The following is a 12,007-nucleotide window of genomic DNA, read 5'->3' as shown; positions in this document are numbered from 1 at the left end:
TAAGAATTTATACATTTATTGATGACTCTAGGTCAGGATGATAATCATTTAAAATGATGGAAGCAGTGTAGTTCATTGGGTTAAATCTAAATGATATAAAGTCATATCCTGTGGATCTCATGAATAAATCCATAACACTATGGCCTTTCAATGGCATTCTATATTGTAAATGCAGGAATTAATAAACAATATGAAATGAGTGTCTTTGTGAAGAATATTGAATTAAGACTGACATCTCTCTCCTCAGGTTTGTCCCAGTGGAATAATTTGTAATTCTAAAATTTGGAGTGGTAGGTTATTGAAATATAATTCTAGCTTTTTTTGTTCTTTGAAAGTTTTGAATGAATGTGAGTATTGCAGAATAAATAATGTATTAAAGTTTAAAGTAGATTTATGAGGATGATGAGGTTTTTACAGAAGGAGAGAGGCAGGAGAGTTTATTAGGAAAGTAAATTTATATATAGTAAGGGAGGAAATGCATAAAAAGAAAGTAGGTAATGAGAAGATAGTTTTGTTGGTTTACTTTTATTATAACAATTTTGACATGTCAGCTGGAAATAACTTGTGTCCTCATTAACCTCTATTCCCTTGCTGCTGTTTCCAAACCCTACAGATGGCCTATGGCTAAGGAATGCTTCTGATCATCTGAGATTGGAGCAAAGGGCCTATTATAGTCCCCTTGTAGACATTGTTCAATATGAAAAAGAAACCTTAAGAAAACCTTGCTCAATGTTTAAAAATAGCTACAGACTTACTTTAGCTACCACGATAAAGGGAGTATTTTACTTATTTAATTCATTAATATTGTAAAATGTGATAATTGTATTTATATTTATCACATATTCAAGAATGCATATCATATCAGTAAAATGATTTTTCATCTTATTTACTTGAAAGCCATACTTCTTTTGCAAATATCACAGAGAATTTTACATTTTTATCAATGAAAAAGAAAACACATATAATGGACAATATATTGAGTCAAAAATTCCTAGCCTGAAATTTTATCCTATTTATTTCCCTGTAAAACAGTGTCAACTTATCACTTAGGATGGATTAATGTACAGGAAGAAACATTTAGACATTTGACAGTGACCTACGTTAATCCAGTCATTCAATAACAGCAAGCACAGCCACTTTAAGCAAGTTTTCTTCTTCAGTCATTTTCTGATTGAGTTGCAGAACGATATCATTTATTCTAAGGTGCTTATGAGGTTTTTATGCTAAGTCAGAAACAATGACAGTCTCAGCCTATATATATTATCACACTGACAGGTTGCCAACTTCTCAAGCTGCAGAAGACATTTTAAGGGAACATTTATTTTTGATTCATTCATTTAACATGCATTGAATTAATAAAACACTTAGTGTGTGTGTGTTACGTGTGAGGTCCTAGAGATATAGAAGAGATCAAGACATGGTATCTGACCTCAAGGAACTTCCAGATCAGTAATGAGAAGTTTATTAAAGAATCGCTTGATCTTCTGTTAGATATCAGCATAGGGCACAATAAATGAAAAAAGAATGGATTGTTAGCATCATTTATAGAATCAGGAAAGACTTCTTAGAAGTGATACTTTGTGTCTTAAAATATGAGACGGCCTAACAGGAGAGGGTCCACAGATTGAAAAGCAACCTGAGGAGCTTGCATTCCAAACTGAGGAGTCAGAATTGGCAAAGGTGGAGCACCAAGCCACTTGGCACAGTTAGAGAAGTGTAAACCATTGGCATGGCCAGAATGTAGGGTTAGGGAAATCTTGGTGAAAACTATGGCTGGAGAGGTAGGCAGGGCCTACATACGGTAAGCTTTGTATAACAAGCTAATGTCTTCATGTTTATAATAAGAGATAAATCAAAATTTTATACACAGAAAAGCAATACACATATCTGCAGGCCAGAAAACCATCAATCCCTAAAGAACTCTGGGAACTGCGGAAGCATATATGTAAAGGCTAGGCCATGAGAGAAATATGTGTGGACTATAAAGGAGACTATGAAGTAGCAGCCACTATGCTCTGATGGTTAGGGTAAGATACCAGACACCATTGCAGTTTGCACATATTTTTGCTGATTCAGTTGCTCATTTTGTTGTGGCTTCAGCTCTTCCATCTTTTGCATGTCATCATCCTTCAGATTCTCTAACTCCTGAGCAAGATGCATGTGGCTAAGGGCACTAGCTTATTCTGTAGGAGATTTGAGGTGGTGAGAGACAGAAATGGATTCCAGAATATCCTTGGGTTTCAGTCCTTACTTTTCTCTACTCTATATGTAGATGTTATTCTCCCAATTGCCACACGTGCCAATTTAGTGACTTCAGGCCCACCACAAGATGTCGAGGTAACAACTTTCCATTGACTTTTTTTATTTTCTTCCATGATTACGTAAGGCCTGATTCCAGGGTCTGTTCCATGGGATTCCAGCCAGTGCATCATACAGGACCTCACACTCAGAAGAGTGCCTGTGTTCTGTAGTTGCCATTTTTTAATTCTTAATAGTTTTGTCTTTGATTTTTGTCTTGTGTAATCAAATTCTGATGTGACAATGAAGCATGAGACAGGCACTTGAATCCTTGGCGAACAAGCTGTTTTGCCTTCCTGAGAAGCTTTCTTGGTCCTCCACTCCCCAGGCCCTTCCCAGCAACTGCTGCTGTTTTAGAGACCCAGCAGACCCCTGGGCATGAGTGTGGGAAGAGTTGGGGTTGGACACATGCACTTTACGCATCAAGTCATGGGCCTGCTCCAGTGCCTGTAAGGACGTGCACTCACACACAGGTGTTTCCATACTCAAAGGAGTATGACAATAAATAGCAAATAAAAACAACATCACAGATAGCAAGAGACTAGGGAAGGGGAAAATAAAAGGCTTTGTTCTTGCTCTTTGAACGAGAGGCTTTGAATTTTCATTTTGCATTGTCTGTTCCAAATTATTTAGCTGGCCCTGCCTAATTCCTATAATAAATCTCTGATTCCCTGTTGCTCTTAGTTGTTCTGCTTCTCTCATTAAACACTAACTGGTACACAGTGGAAAGAACTGCTTCTCGAATGTTGATAGAACTCACTTCTAATACATTTGGGCTTGCATCTTCATTATAGGAAGACATTTAGCTGATTACATTTTTAACGGTTATGATTATTCAGGATTTTAATTTCTTCTAAAGTTAGAATTGGTAAGTTGTACTTTTGTAAGGATTTATGGATTTCATCTAACTTTTCAAATGTATTGGTATAAATTTGTTCTTAAAATTTTGAAGCTGATTAATTTCTGTAGCATCTGTGGTTTTGTCTTCTTTGTCTTCTGTTTTTGCTTAATCTCAGTGATTTGTCTACCTACTAGTCTTTTCAAAGAGCCGACTTTTATCATTGCTGACCTATTATGTTTGTTTTTCATTTTGTTAATTTTTATTCTTACTGTTTGCTTCTAAATTCGTTGAGTTTATTCTGCTGTTTTATTTATTTTTTTAAGTTGAAAATGTTTTTAAGTTGAAATGTTTTTAAGCTGAAACTTTGAAGCTTTTTAAAAACTAATGGATAAGAATATAAGTTTAGATTTAACTTTAAAAACAAATTTTAAATAAAAATTATTGGGGTATAATTTACATAAAATAAAATTCACCTTCCTTAAGTATAAAGTTTGATATGTTTTGACAAATTATACACCAACATAACCATTACCCTAATCAAAATATAGAATATTTTTATCACCCAAAACAGTTTCTTCATACTTCTTGTATCCATCGCTTTCCCAAGCCCCAGGTAATCACCGATCTGCTTTCCATTATTATAGATTATTTTGACTATTCTAAAATTTCTTTAAGTGTAAGCATACAGAATGCATTTTTGAGGGTTAACTGCCAAACCCACTTAGCCATTCTAGCACATGTATGAAATTGGAGTATAAGGGAGTTAATACTCCACAGGGCAAAAAGAGGTCTTAACCAACAGGGACAGTAGCTAGACATAAATACATTTCTGGGGTGGCTATATCTTAAATACATTCTACATTACTCTGGAGAGTTCACAAGGAAATTGAGCTCACATGTCCACCTCAATGGCCATTTGTTTTTAAAAGGCCTTTTGTATTTTTCCAATTTTAAAACTGTCTGTGAATTCTGGTAGTAAGTCTTATGTGATCAGGTTGAGCAATATTTTAATACATTGCATAATGCAGTTGATAGCTTTCCATTTGCTATTAATATTTTAAAATCTGTTTTAATCAGGGAGTTACAGTGATTTTTGTTTTTATGCTGTATTTGTAATATTTGGTAATGAGTTAATATTCATATTTTTCTATAAGTTTAAGTAGCATCTGAATTTTTGAAAATACCAGTGGAATTATATTCTTTTATAACTAAAAAAGTCTTCATATCCTTCATGATTTTATTAATATATGTTTAATTTTTAATTTTAATTTTCTCATTTTCTCCTAATTATAATTGCCAAAATTCTGTGCACATTGTGTCTTACTTTATTTTAAAGACCCTGTGCTTGACCATATTTACTAATTCTGTATTTCCATGTTTTTTTCTAGTCCCTAACTTCTTCCTTTATTTCATTATTTATGTACAAAATATTGTTTATGTATCTTTTTGTTTAACATATTTCTTGATTTGTATAACTTTGTATAAATGTATAATAACTGGCTATTTGCTATTCTGGAATATTTATGTTACTTATAATTTTCCCTTTTTTGGCCATTATATATAACATTATGATAAATATTATAAACACTATTATTAATTTTTCTGATTACTTCCTAATGATAAATGCCTATGAAAAATTGCTAGGCCGAATACTTTCTTTCTCTTTCTCATTCCAATTTTATAATGCATTTTCAAATTAATTCTGTATTAAAAAGTTTGCACAGGCCGGGCGTGGTGGCTCACGCCTGTAATCCTAGCACTCTGGGAGGCCGAGGCGGGTGGATTGCTCAAGGTCAGGAGTTCGAGACCAGCCTGAGCAAGAGCGAGACCCCATCTCTACTAAAAATAGAAAGAAATTATATGGACAACTAAAATATATATAGAAAAAATTAGCCGGGCATGGTGGTGCATGCCTGTAGTCCTAGCTACTCGGGAGGCTGAGGCAGTAGGATCGCTTGAGCCCAGGAGTTTGAGGTTGCTGTGAGCTAGGCTGACGCCATGGCACTCACTCTAGCCCGGGCAACAAAGTGAGACTCTGTCTCAAAAAAAAAAAAAAAAAAAAAAAAGTTTGCACAATATCCATTAGTATACAGTCATAAATTTGCTTTTCAAGAATGTGAAAATAATTTAGGTAATTGATCTTTTTCCAACTACCACTGTTATTAAAAGTATACACGGCACTAAGTAAACATATATCCTTCTTTTTCAGTCTAGAAAATTGATTTTAAAAATCTCAAAAACTTCTGGTGGCTTGGGAAGGAGAAAAAGAATAAAAAAAATAAATAAATAAAAATCTCAAAAACTTTTAATTTTAGAATTCTCTTAATAAGGAGAAAAACAGTAGATATGAAACAGTAAATTTTCATAGAGATTTTGGTACTAATCCACAGAAGAAATAATTCAAGTAATTTAACATTAAGTTATAAACTTTGAACTCTAACTTTTGTATAAAGTTGTTCTTTCACTTTATTTTATAAATAGAAAAAGGGTAAATTTATCTACAGTTGTTAATGTTTTCTCTGAGATGAATATCAGTGAGAAGCAGAATTAGGCTATTCTCTGCGTATTTAGTAACCCATCCCTTATGACTTTTAGCTTCTTTTCTTGTCAAATTCTCTATACTCTCCAAGGACACTCTTAACAATAGAAAAGTACATTTCAACGTGATTTAGAATCACGATACAACTCTCTGTGCCTAGCCTGATTTAGGCCTCTGGTTTTGTATATTTAAATGGTTGCTTAAAATAGAGGAATGTACTTTTATATTATGAAATCCTCAATTGTTTATGCATAAGTAGACTGAATAAAGGTGGGCCACCAGCTTTGAAGTTAGAAATGTCTGAGTTCAGATTTGTCTGCTACTTATTGGTTTAATGACATTGGGAAAGCTTATTAATATTCCTAAGCTTCAGGAAGATTTATAGGATGAATGTATATATAATATTGCTTATATAAATAGATTTTCCCTGTTCAGTTGGTATGTGTGTATGCGTGCACATGTGCACATATATATATGGTGTATGTGTGTTCACACATACAATTTAATTGGTTTAGAAGCATAAGCATATACAGTAGCCATTTTGTTCTGAAGGAGAGGGCTTATTGATGGGGACTTGGATTCAAATTTCAGATCCACCATCCATTAGCTACATGACCTTGGATAGATAACTTAATTGCTTTTTTGTTTCATGCACCACCCATCTACATTCCCTACTGCAGCCGGTTGAAGACATTCCTTGGGCAAAACTGAGTTTCATTCCTGGAGCAGATTCTTCATCTCTTCGAAACCTTTTATTATACCCTAGCTAACCATCTTATTATGCACACTGGTAAGGTCAGGGAAAGAATGTCAAACAGCAAACACCTCTCTTTGTCTCTCAGTGTAAAATTACTAGGCACACAATATATTCTTTATATCTATACTAACCTACTGCTTATTTAAATTTTTTACTTCTATCAATACTGCTATAACAATAATATTAAGTTTTTAAAAATTGTGTAACTGCTTAGAATATTCTCAGGCTACTTCTGCAAAGTACTCAGTGAAGCAATCCCCAAGAGACATCTGTATTGAATCAAGAGCTCCCTGGAGCTCTGAATGTTTTTGGTTTTGTTTTAGTAGTTTTTGTCTTTCTTCCCCCCCTCACAATCTTTACTTGAGAAAAATTGCATTGGATTCACAATCAGGCTTATTCTACTCTTCCCAACACAATAGTGGAAATGAAATAAATTGTATTGTCAGCATATTTTCAATTCACAGTTATAGTAACGCTTGTGAATGTGGCTTTTAGATGCCTGACAGATGTTTGCCTACATAATTATTCAGAATTATATTTTCCGTTGCTTTTCTGTAATGTCTATTAACAGAAAGCCTAGAGCTGAAACTTTAACTCTGAATAAATTTTTTACTAAAAAGCTGTAAGAAACTAATAATGTCATTGTTATTTCTGTTATTACCAAGTATGTCTGACTCTGATGTTAAATGACTGCTAGAAAGTCAATCACCTGACTCTCCATCACCCTGTAAAGATGAGTCTTTTACACCCCTCCTCCACCACCCTCCACTTCATAATAGAATTTTTTCTTCTTTCAGTAAATTACATTTTCTGTAAAAACTGTATTATTTACTTCCCAACTGTTGTTTATTACTCATATAATGATGTTTTCACTGCTCAATTGATATATTTTTCTAACTATGAAAAATTATTTGGGTATATTGGATTGAGATAGAATGCATCTTATTTTCCCTTTAAAGTTAGTAAATGTGTGTGCATGTGCATGCGCATGTGTGTGTGTATGTGTGTGTAAGCAATATTTTAAGGAAGAAATTAAAATTATTAACTAAAAATTGGGTATAAATTTATCCCTGAGAGATTCAGAAGCCAATATAATCTCCATATTCTATAAATGTAACTTCTTTGTTGATTATCATAAATGAGACTTTATATTGAACATCATTAGTTATTAAATTCCATAAATACCATGCTACATATAGAACATTACAAAGTATATACCTAAAGGCATTTGTATAATTTTTGCCATAAATTTCAAATATTGTTTGTTATACAAAAGACATAGGAATCTTAACACAGTTTTAAAAATCCATGACTTAAAAGTGCCAAAATTTGGTAATAAAAGGTCTGACTTTTAAATTTTAATATGTGAAATAGAAGACTAGGTCATCTAAAATTATAACTATTAATTATTACTTTGTGAGGTTGATCTCCTTAGCACTTATTTAATTGTAGGATTTTTGTCATAAATAATGGACAGATTAATATGGCTTTTAAATAACAGCTTCATTTATTTGAATATAATAAATTTATGCCATGGCCTAATATATTAAAGAAATTATGTATAAAGGCAGATCAGACATTAACTTTCAAAGATAATTAATGCATAGATTCCAAAAAAAACATAAATAATCATAGATTCTAGCCTTTCTTTAAAATATTTTTTTAAAATTTTTGTCTAACAATTTGTTTTGTTTATGCTCCTAAAGTGAAAATTTGAGATCATCCATTATATTATCTATCTGAAAATGAATTTTTCCTCCATCCCACTATTTACAATAATGATTCCTTCTACAAAATCTTCCTTAGAATGTGTATTCTCGTAGGTGCAATAATGAAGGCATGAAGACTGTTGATCAAGAGCACTTGTGGTTTTGTCATTGTGAGCATGAATAAACCATAATTTGTATTGGTGACTTTATCTGTCTATCTATCCATCTATCTATTTTCTATCTATCAATCATCTATCATCTGTCTATTCACCCATCTCTAATTATTTATCTGTATTAGGGTTACTCATTCCTTTAAGAAAAAATATTTACTTGAAGCTTATTTAAATGTAATAAAATGTAAGCATTTCATCTTGCTTAAAGAAGAATTCATAGATCCTCTTGGATGGTTTTATGCATTATTATTGCACAGGTTATTTAATTACAACAATTTAGTCTGCAAAAAAAAAAAATGCATAATTTTTTTTCCCCAAATATTAACTACACAGCATTTCTGAAAGAGACCAACATTGCTAAAATATGAGTCCTGGAAGTAACCAAGTTACCAGAATCAGAAAATAAGAACAAGAAATAGGCCGGGCGCGGTGGCTCACGCCTGTAATCCTAGCACTCTGGGAGGCCGAGGCGGGTGGATTGCTCAAGGTCAGGAGTTCGAGACCAGCCTGAGTGAGACCCCGTCTCTACTAAAAATAGAAAGACATTATATGGACAACTAAAAATCTATATAGAAAAAATTAGCCGGGCATAGTGGCGCATGCCTGTAGTCCCAGCTACTTGGGAGGCTGAGGCAGTAGGATCGCTTAAGCCCAGGAGTCTGAGGTTGCTGTGAGCTAAGCTGACGCCACGGCACTCACTCTAGCCTGGGCAACAAAGTGAGACTCTGTCTCAACAAAAAAAAAAAAAAAAAAAAAAAAGAACAAGAAATATTTGGTGATTTTGTTAACATATAAAGTGACTATAGGTATTTTTTAAAATGGGAAACACCCACTAAAACTAATTGCAGAGTTAACACAAAAACACTGCCTTAATGGCTTTGGCATTAGGAGAATCTGACTCTTGCTGTGATAATAAATATAACAGTGATAACTCATAATGATATTAATGCTAATTATTACTACTATTAATCATAATAATACCTCACCTAACATTTGCTAAACACTTAAAACTGGCAGACATTGTGCTAAGTATTTTGCATTAAGAATCTTATTTCATTCCTTCATCTCCCATGTGGAAAATGTGGGAAATGTTACCTTCTTTTAACCAATGAGAAAATACACTTAAATTAGAAGAAATTTACCAACAATTGCTTAGCTCATAAATCGAGAATCTGGGATTCAAAACCATGTTGTTGGACTACAGAATCTACCTTCATAATCACAATGCATTATTATTCTGAAAATAACCAATTTCTCAGAACCTCAGTTTTTTTACCTGTAAAATGAAAACATTGGATTAACAATACCAAATTCCTAAGCAAAGTCTGTAATTTTATTAAGTGGTACAAAGAGTGAACATTTTAAAGAAAGAAACTAGTTCCTATTTTTTTTTTTTTTTTTTTTTTTTTTTGAGATAGAGTCTCACTTTGTTGCCCAGGCTAGAGTGAGTGCCGTGGCGTCAGCTTAGCTCACAGCAACCTCAAACTCCTGGGCTCAAGCGATCCTCCTGCCTCAGCCTCCCGAGTAGCTGGGACTACAGGTATGCACCACTATGCCCGGCTAATTTTTATATATATATATTTTTTTAGTTGTCCATATAATTTTTTTCTATTTTTAGTAGAGACGGGGTCTCGCTCTTGCTCAGGCTGGTCTCGAACTCCTGACCTCGAGCGATCCACCCGCCTCGGCCTCCCAGAGTGCTAGGATTACAGGCGTGAGCCACCGCGCCCGGCCAGTTCCTATTTTTTTTATCCCCTGTGATAGCACAATGTGTAACCTAAATATTTGGATCCATAATACCTTATACCTTTCTTTGATTAGTGTTTGTGGAATTAGGAAATTGCTTTATAAATATGTAAAGGACACTAAGTGCATAAAGTAGTTTCTTTCCATTTAATTTTACTTCTCCGTTGTATTGCTTTGCAATCACGTTTACTTATTTACTTATTTCAGTTCAACTCTTCATTTTGAGATTTTCTTATTTTTGGTGATTTTGTAGCCTATTGTTTATCATGTCACTAACTACCATGAAATCATATTAACACTTCTAAAAATGTGCTTTCTATTATTTATCTTTATTCATTAGCTTCTCAATTACTTTTAACATTTGTAGTAAATTATTCTACTTGTTTCAAATTGGTTTATCATATACAATAGAATATCCTTTTTCTGTAATTCAGACCATCCATGACCAGTTCTTTTGAGTCACAAGCACTCCAGTGGAAACTGAAAAATCTAAAATGCTTCAACAAAACAGAGTTCACCTGAAAATTAATGAAAAAAGCACCATTATTCCATGCAATTCTTGATATGCTGAGGTCAGTCTTAGCTTTGTAACTCTGAGATTGTTCAAAGAATGTAGGTACCTTGCTTATGGCATTAAAAGTGATTATTTTAAATTTGGGAAAAAGCAAAGGAATCACTATGTAAGAGTTTTAAACTAGATATTTCTGATTTTTAATTTTTCCTTTCTGCTTGGCTGATATAATGGCATCTATCATTGTGTGACTTATAAAGTCAATTACTAGGTAAGGGATTGAAATCTGGGAGATAAGTTTTAGAAGATAATTTGAAATAAATATGCCACACTCTGTGTTTAGGACTTGACTCTCTATACTAACATTTCAATGTGTGATTCATAGAAACTACACTTAACTACATTATACATGTGGAACTTGTCTTATTCTTTGTGTTGTATACAGGAAACCTCTTTATGTGGTAGTAAGTTATAAACTTTATTTCTTAATAATATATAATGAATTAGAGTTTTTTATTTCTTTTGCAGCTGAATAGTTAAACTGGCCTAACCTAAAATGTAGAAGAGATTTAAAGGTAACATATTTCAAGTTTAGGGTTTACTTTCCCTTATCACAATTAAACAATGATGGTTTTATGGAAAATAAAAACAATTTCAGTACTCACCTGTTTCTTTGGGGTTTCTTTGTCTTTATTATTATAAACAAGTATGGAAGAAAACACATTTTAGAAATGTGTCCTAAATTTATCATTCTCTCTTTATTACTGATTAAAATATGGCACATAAAAATTCAATGGCTATTGTGTTCAATAGTACATTTTGTTTTATAACTTCTTATAATAAATCACCAAACGTTAAATGTAAATATGTAAGTGATTTATCTCATCCTGACATATATTACCATTTTCTAAACTCATTTAACATTACTTGTATTCCTATTTATATATGCTCAAAACATCATTAATTATGTTTATAAATAATATTTTTCTTAGTAGTATATGTTAAAATCCAATTGAATGCAGGTTGCACATGGCCAGATCAGTTACAATAATTATAATAACTTTGCTTGAGATAAATTTTAATAGAATTGTTTAATTCATTATGAACATAATTATTTCACTCACAAAATAAAACCTATTAGCCAAAATAATTAAAACTTATCAAATAATTGATAAAAATTGAGTAAGAACAACTGCAAAATACCATTTTAGTTTATAATAAATCATATATTTATTATTTTTCCCATGCATGCTGTCAAAAAGCTTTTGAGCTAACATAATCTTAAAAGATACATACACAAGAGAATTTCAGGAGTCCATTTTTAAAGGTGGAGAAATAACAGATAGCTTAGGTAGATTATTTAAGCATTAAATCTATTAATACTAGGAATAATTTAAGAACAAATGCAATAATGTGTCCAAATTTTTCCCTGT

This window comes from Eulemur rufifrons, chromosome 7 (assembly GCF_041146395.1).
Source record: "Eulemur rufifrons isolate Redbay chromosome 7, OSU_ERuf_1, whole genome shotgun sequence".
NCBI classification, from domain to species: Eukaryota; Metazoa; Chordata; class Mammalia; order Primates; family Lemuridae; genus Eulemur; species Eulemur rufifrons.
This window is presented reverse-complemented; position numbering follows the sequence as displayed.